The sequence below is a fragment of the Choloepus didactylus genome, chromosome 18 (assembly GCF_015220235.1).
Source record: "Choloepus didactylus isolate mChoDid1 chromosome 18, mChoDid1.pri, whole genome shotgun sequence".
NCBI classification, from domain to species: domain Eukaryota; kingdom Metazoa; phylum Chordata; class Mammalia; order Pilosa; family Megalonychidae; genus Choloepus; species Choloepus didactylus.
The window spans coordinates 50,644,617-50,652,615 of NC_051324.1; positions in this window are offsets into that span (position 1 = coordinate 50,644,617).

A 7,999-nucleotide genomic window follows, 5' to 3' on the forward strand; every position below is an offset into this window, starting at 1 on the left:
TCTACTGTCTACCGTTTTGTCTTTTGGATTTTATATGTCATATCTCATTTTAGTTTTTATTTTTTGCCCTTTCTCTCTTTTTATCCTTACTGATAGTCTTCATTTATATACTCTTCTCCAAACCTCTCTCTCCTGTCTTGTCCTGTCTGACTGTAGTGCTCCCTTTAGTATTTTTTGTAGAGCAGGTATCTCATTCACAAACTCTCTCAGTGTCTGTTTATCTGTAAATATTTTAATCTCTCCCTTATATTTGAAGGACAGATTTACCGGATACAGAATTCTTGGTTGGCAGTTTTTCTCCTTCAGTATCTTTAATATATCACACCACTTCCTTCTTGCTTCCACTTTCTACTGAGAAATCTGCACAGTCTTGTCGAGCTTCCCTTCTATATGATGGATCACTTTTCTCTTGCTGATTTCAGAATTCTCTCTTTGTCTTTGACATTTGACAATCTGATTATTAAGTGTCTTGCAGTCAGTCTACTTTTATCTATTCCATTTGGGGTATGCTGCACTTCTTGGATTTGTAATTTTATGTCTTTTATAAGAAATGGGAACTTTTCTGTGATTTTCCTCTATTATTTGTTTCTGCCCCTTTTCCCTTCTCTTCTCCTTCTGGGACACCCACGACACATATATTCACGTGCTTTGTGTTGTCATTCAATTCCCTGAGACCCCGCTCATATTTTTCCATTCCTTTCCCTATCTGTTCTTTTGTGTGTCGGATTTCAGATGTCCTGTTCTCCAATTCATGAATCCTTTCTTCTTACTCTTCAAATCTGTTGTTGTATGTGTCCATTGTGTTTTTCATCTCTTGTATTGTGCCTTTCGTTCCCATAAGTTCTGCCAATTGTTTTTTCACATTTTTGAGTTCTTCCTTATCTTCACCCAATGTCTTCTTTGTATCCTTCATCTCTTTGGCCATATCTTCCCTCAACTCGTTGATTTGAATTTTGAATTGATTTAGCATATTTGTTTGAAGATCTTTAATGAGTTGTTTCAGCCCCTGTATCTCATTTGAAGTGTAAGTTTTTTCCTTTGATTGGGCCATAGCTTCATTTTCCAGTGTGATTTGCAATTTGTTGTTGTCTAGGCATCTGTTTTCCCTGATTATCCCAATCAGATTTTCCCAGACCAGATGGGCCCAGGTGTCATGAGGAGAGTGTATTCAGTATCAGCTTTACCTGAGGGTGAGACCCAGAAGATTGTCAGACTTTCCTGTGAGACCTCTAGATGCTGTGTTTTTTTCTGCCCCACCCAGAAGGTAGTGCTTGCCTGCCTGCAGCTCCCCACCATCATAAAGAGTTGTGGTACCTTTAATTCTTAGTACATCCTGTCCCTGCCAGAGGCTGAGGGTGTCAGAAGCCAAGCTTAAGTCTTTTTTTTCTCCCCCAGCCCTTGGGGTCTGAGTTCTCTGAAGAAGGGCCACCACTTGCGTGGGCCCTGACCCCCCTTTTCTTAGGGAAGATAAGCCCTTTAGGGAAATATCTCCCACACCTGAGTTTTTTTGACTCTCTATCTTAACTCCACCATTGCCTGGGTCACTGCTGACAACTGAAAATGCCTGAGGCTTTCTCTAATGAGCTAGTTAGAATGAGAGAAAACAAAAGCTAAACAGAAAGCAGTCGCCTTTTCACAGCCTGTCCCCAGCCCTCCAGTTCACCAATCAAGATCCAGAGGTGGTACCTGGTTCTATGTGCTCCTTTTCTTGGGGACACAGCTCTTTTCCAGTATTCTGAGCTCAGCTGACTCCAAAAGCCTCTGCTTTTATTTATTTATGTATTTTTTTCCCATCAGCCCTGCCTCCTCTCTGCCAGGAGAAACCTCCAGGTTCCTTTCCTGTTTGCTCTGGGTTTATCTGTGCTTGTAGCTTGTATTCAGTAGTCCAAATTTGTTAATTAAAACCACAATTCAAGCTTGGTTGGGCTATATTCCCTTGCCCCCAGCAGGGATTGGTTCTTTTTCCCATGGGGAAGTGTTCAACTCTGCCTGCCATGCCGATGGGGGGAGGGGGGCACCAGCTCTGCAGTTTGGAGAGTTTTACTTAGCAGTTCTATGCTATGATCTTAGTTGTTCCACTCATTCCAGACTGGTGTACAATGTTGTCTGGTCACAGAAGTCCCCCAACATTTGTTCCAGTTTATTTAACTAGTTGTTTCTGGATATTTGCTAGTTGATCTAGGAGACTAACTAAATTCCACACCTCCCTATGCCACCATCTTGCCCCAACTCCAGTGCCTGACTTCTGATACAACCTCACCCATCTCTCTGCCTCATGAGCATCGACACTGGAATTTTATGTCTTTATTCTTCTCTTTTTTGTCATAATATTTATTGACTATTTGAGAAACTTCAGGTCATAGAAGTCTAAATATATTAGGTTACTCTGGGTTTCATCCACTTTCTCTTCCTTCCTAGCAAATATATCAAATTCAACCATGCATGTTTATCCTCAGAAAACGGCATTGGCCCTTTACTTTCAAAAGATAATACTATTGCATCATCAGCTTGTACTGGACCCATCCATCACACGCAGGACTCCCGCCATGAGTGGTGATGGGAGACGCACAGCCTGCAGCAATTTCCTCTTCCTATGACAACAGCTGAACATAAAAGATAATTCCATCTTTCTGTCCTCTTTAAACACATTATTATGGAAAAGACAAGGTAATACTTTCAGGAAACCCTTCTTCATCTTCTTTGCCTCTATACAAAGTACATAACAATGCTCTCCACCTTTTCTACTAGAGAATGTCTACTTCGAATTCTTTGCACATGGCATATGTATCAGAATGATTTTACTTGAGTTGTGTTTAAATAGGGAAGGACTGTCAGTCTCTGGACCTGAATTCTGGTATAGCACCAATAGTTTAAGGCATATGCCAGTATCCATACAAATGCCAATCCTGGTAGTCCTATCAATGACAAATTGATGCACAGGAGGATTGAGAAGCTTGCTATGTTCACAGTTCCCTGATGTGTAAAATGTGGAGAAAATGAAGAAAAAACAAAAGGAGATATAAACTGTCCTTCCTTCCTTCAGATTTTTAAAGAAAATTTTTATTTTGAAACACATCACCCCTATAACCTCCACACAGTATCCAACAAGCCTATTTTGAAAAACTATAGAATATCACAACCAGGAATTGACATTGTTACTGTCAAGATGTAGAACATTTCCATTCTCAGAAGGATCCCTTAGGTAGACTTTGTGAGCCACACCTACCTCCTTCCCTCCCACACCATCTGCTTCACCTATGTCTTCTAATACACTGTTTTTCTTTAACAGTTTCATGGTTTCAAAATTTACATTTAAGACCATGATCAACTTTAATTAATTTTTGTATAAAATATGAGATACACGGGAATACTTTGTAATATTATTGCAACTTTTCTATAAGTATGAAATAATTCCAATAGGGTGTGTTAATAAAAATAAATTCATGCTAAAGGCAGAGAGAACAGGTACAATATTAGCTAGAAAATATTACTTAGAAAACAAATAGTAGAACTTACAGTCATTACACTGCACAATGGATGGGGAAAAATAGCAGGAGATACAGTGACATGGAAGACCAAACCCGAATAAATAAAATGTGAGGTATAGAATGTGTTAAAAGAATGACAAAGAAAATGCTAAAAATTTTGGGATACTGTAAAATTGGTACTTTAACTACATTTATAGCCTTAAATATTATGATGAGAAGAAAACCTCAAAATTAAGTGCCTGTCTGAATGAGTTAGAAAATTAAAAAGGATTAATGAAGAAATCATAAAATAACTGAAGTTTCAGTTATTGAAATAATTAACAAAGATACAAAAGAGAGGACCAACAAAGCCAAAATTTGCTCTTTGTTTCTTTAAGTAAAAAATTGATAACCCATTGTCAGAAGTGATCAAAAATAAGAGAGAAGACAGAGATAAAAACATGAAGGATGGAGCCTAGAATGTACATTGATAAAAGCTAGAAACAATCTATCCACAAGGGACAGAAAAAATTGGATTCCAACCACATGCAATGTACAAAAGTTCAATCTAGGAGTATGAATTCCAAAAAGATAAAAAACAAAACCTTAAAATTCTTACTAGATAATTTTTGAGGATGACTTTTGATCTGGAGGTAGGGCGATATCCCTTGAAAGGAAAAAAATCCTGAAAACAGACAAAACCCTGGGGAAAATGCGAGCTTCACCTCACAGGTTTCCCTTTTTCAAGGACTGTAGCACAAGTTGGCTGCTGTGCTGTAAATACTTGTTTTATATATTTCTCCAGCCCTCGTTATTGTGTACAACTGAAGGGTAAATCCTATGCTTCTCCACGTTACAGGTGGAATCAGAAGCCTAGTCAACCTAGTAAACCTGGGTTTTACTCAGCACCATGACTCAGCATGTTTCCAGTAAGGCCAGGGATGTGCTACAAGGCAGCCTTCAACCCAACTGCGAGGGGCACAACACACCAAAGAGTGACTCGGACGAGTCCAGCCTGGAGAATAAGATGCAGCATTTATTAGGGGCTTTAACGGGGACCTCATCCTCAGCAGCGGGAGGAGGGACAGAAATCTCTTGCTACGCTGGTCAGCACTGACCAGAGGACAGGCCCGTGTTTGATAAGCTTCGAATACGGGGATGTGGGGTTGAGGTTCTGGCACTGTGTGGTTGGCTGTGTACGGAATCAAATGACGGATTTCAAGTTGGCTTATCAAGCTTTGACAACACGTGATGTTGTCCTCAAGGGAAGATGCACTGTTTTCGTGATAGAGGAACATCTATTCCCTAGAACCTGTGGGAAAGGGAAGACTTGGGGAATAATGCAAAGGATCGTATATCTTACACACATCACCATCAACCTCTCTACAAAATGCTTCCCAATGTAAGTCTTGCCAAGGGAAAGCAGATGCACACTGACACTTCTGACATCTTAAGAGGCTTAACAGTATTTCTTGAATGCATAGATCATTTCAGGAAAATACTCTTATTTTTAGGCTTCAATTAGGAAAACAAATCAATTACCCTGAGAAAATTCTTAACACTTCAGGAACAACTTCCTCCTTGGACCATTTCCCCATGGACCATGGAAAATAACATAAACAACAACAAGGAAAAGTTCTGCTCATTGGTCCCAACATTGGGGGTCCAGCGTATAAAAGCCCCAGAACAGAAGGATTTCTCAGAATCTGGGAAACTCACCTTTGAACAGGAACTCCCCCTCCACACCTGACACCATGAGCTGCTGCTGCTCCCCTTGTTGCTCCCCTTGCTGCCAGCCAACTTGCTGCAGAACCACCTGTTGTAGGACCACCTGCTGCCAGCCCACCTGCTGTGGGTCCAGCTGCTGCCAGCCTTGCTGCCTTCCATCCTGCTGTGGGTCCAGCTGCTGCCATCCTTGCTGCTGCCCCAGTTGCTGCTACACAACCTGCTGCCGGCCAGCTTGCAGTGGCCCTGTGTACTGCTCGAGAACCTGCTACCAACCAACATGCTGCTGCGTGCCCGGTTGCCTAGCCAATAGCTGTGGTACCAGCTGCTGCCAGCCTTGCTGCCGCCCAGTCTGTTGTCAGACCACCTGCTGTAGGACCACCTGCTGCCGTCCCAGCTGCTGCTGTAGCCCTTGCTGTGTTTCCAGCTGCTGCCACCCTTCCTGGTGCTGAAGCACTCACCTAGTCCCACCAACTACCACAGACCACCTTTCCTCAACCATTTGCCAATGTTCCTACTCCTTCAATAAACTTACTCCCCATGCTTTCCTGAGAAACAACACGCTGGCATTGAACACTGCCGGCATCTTCTTCAGGCAATGCTTGTGAGTCTGCTGAGGAATGCTGTCTACTTCACCTTGATTTCATTCTTCATTTCCTCTTGATCGCTGTACTCAATGCTGGTCAGCGCCATCTGAATTTGCTCTGGATTCACGGTCTCAGCCTTGGGAACACGATCATCATTTTTTGTATCTAATGAAAAAAAAGAAAAAAATTAAATGTGATGATTGTAGTTTTAGCTCTCTAAAAGGATCACTATTCATTAGCTTTTATCATTGGAAAGTGTTTTGGGTTTGCTTTTCACTCTTAATAATATCTGAATTGTCTTCCTAACAGGTCTATTCTAATAAAATCTGTATTTTCCTGGGCCTAATACTATGTGCTTTGCTTTTCTTTTTAATAGCGCTTCTTTTATAAGTCCTCCCTTTTGAACTGAATTTTGTATCTATCATCTCATTCAAGACTCACAATGACCCTACAAATTGGGCAGAGCAAAGATTTGTTGCCATTTTCAGAATGAGAAAATGAATTTCACACATCTAGTAGACCACAGAAGCAAGCCCAACGCCCAGGTCCCCTGCTTCCACGCCAAATGCGCTTTTATTTGCATCTTTCTCCAAGTAGAACGAAGACAGGGAATGTGCTCACCTTGACTTGCTTCTCTAACAATGGAAATAACTATAGTCTTCATCTTTGGATCCTTTTGTATCTACAAAGCTCTTCCCAGACCCCTTCCCACCTCCTTGACCAACAGACACTGCCTTGAGGAGTTCCCCTCAATGAAGGGAGGCCTTGCATTTTCCATGGTTTCTGTTCAACCACCAGCACACTGTCCCCGACAAACAAAGTGATCCCCAACGTCACCTAAAGGAATCTGTTCTTGGATGGCATGAAAATGGTATTCTTGAATTATTTAATCCATCTCAGCAGAAACTGGGATTAAGAATCACCCCTGAAAAGCACACACACTGGGGCCACCTTTCCTGTGCTCCCAAACTTTGAATAAATTTGGTCTCATGACCTCAACATTATGAAGGAAAGTAAATTTGTACCAAGTACTAAGATTTGAGGTAGTTATGAGATAGGAATACAAGCCTTTGATTTAATCATAATCTCTGGATCATAAAAGTGTGTTTCTTGTGCTTTACGTGAAAAAGATAAAGTAGGGAAGGGATATCAAAATCAGAGTTGAAGGGAAAAAAGGGAGAAAGCAAGATGAAAAGGAGAAGGAAGGATGTGTTACCCAAAGTCAAGATTGGCAATCGTTTAGTTCCCAAGTAGCTAGATCTTTTGATGAAAAGCTAAATAAAAAGAACAACCAAAGCAACTCAGTAGTACAAGGTCTAATGCAGCTCTGAGAAGAAAACAAGAGGTTTCGACAGGGTCAACTTTTTAAGGGATATAAAGTTGTTTTGGTTGGTTAATGGGATCAAGAGATGTGATATCTTCCTACAAGATGTATCTGGAATTCTTTGCTTAGTTACTTAGCTTTCTAACAGAGAGAATACTTAGGGATGAGTTACCCTGATCGAGTACCTATTATGTTCTAGTTAGTGACCTCCATTGTTTATCGTCACTGTCATTCTCATACAACCCTGAGAGCCTATTATTATTGCCCCTATATTAGAGCTGAGAAAATCATAAATGATGGATTTAGAGCAATTTGCACAAGTTGCATGAAGAGCACATCATTATATGACTTGAACAGCAATGTTATTTTGCGTACTCTTAGTGAAATGATAGCCATATGTGAACAATGGAAAGTAATAAGAATCCAGAAATAGATCCACACATATCATCCATTGACTTTAGAGAAAGGTGCCAACATAAGTAGGGAGAACGTTTAGTCTTTTGAATAAATGGTACTGAAACAATCAAAGATCCCTGTACAAAAATGAACCTTGATTCTACGTCACATCATATACAAAAATCAACTCAAAATGGGCCATGGACCTAAGTGTAACAACATAAAACTACAAAACTCCAAGAAGGAAACAGGAAAAAAGGCCTTTGACTTACATTTTAAGGGTTAAACCACCTTGGGGCAGATTTACTTTTATCAAGCATATAAAATCAGTATTACAATTTATGATGAATTTACACGATAAATAACTTATTAAAGAGGAACTAGAGTTTTCATAGGTCGTTTGACTAGCACATTTTTCCTATAAGCATACCTGCATGAAAAGTTAAATCATAACGAGGAGTTTATTCCCTGAGCAAAATACCAGAACAGGGCATTTGGAG